This window comes from Brachyhypopomus gauderio, chromosome 6 (assembly GCF_052324685.1).
Source record: "Brachyhypopomus gauderio isolate BG-103 chromosome 6, BGAUD_0.2, whole genome shotgun sequence".
NCBI lineage: Eukaryota > Metazoa > Chordata > Actinopteri > Gymnotiformes > Hypopomidae > Brachyhypopomus > Brachyhypopomus gauderio.
The window spans coordinates 25,512,904-25,513,438 of record NC_135216.1 but is presented as its reverse complement, the minus strand read 5'-3'; positions in this window follow the sequence as shown (position 1 = coordinate 25,513,438).

Sequence of the window (535 nt, the reverse complement as noted above, 5' to 3'; positions counted from 1 at the left end):
AGACATGAAAATACATTGATGTGAGCTGACTGGAGCAGAACGTGTCCCGTCACGTGACCCGCCACATCTGTCTCTCTGGTCTCACCCTGCTGATCTTGGAACCTGAGCTTGAGGAAACTGGTCCACGCGCGGGGGGCGTCAGGTAAAGTGTAGCCTTCTGCTACTGTTGCCCCTTCGGCCCATAGCTCAGTAGAGTGACGGCAGCTGTGGGTCTTATCGCCCCAAGCATCCATGCAGGCAGCTCCATCGTTGCGAGACGGTATGAAGCAGGTGAGAAGACCCTGGTTTGCGGAGGCTTACGTTGCTGCCTTTGGTATTTGCCCGGCTAGCTGTCAAGACCCACCGCACCCCCAAACTCATTCTTAAAGAACTCTGGCAACCCGCAGCCGGGAGAACCTCACAACGGCGTGTGCCACACTCGAGCGACCCCGAAAGTCCAAGCCTACGCTGGCAGCGTGCTAAATGTCTTTGGCTCGTTTTAATAACCCTGAGCCATGACCCACTTCCTCCGGCCCACTGTGACCCATTCATCACG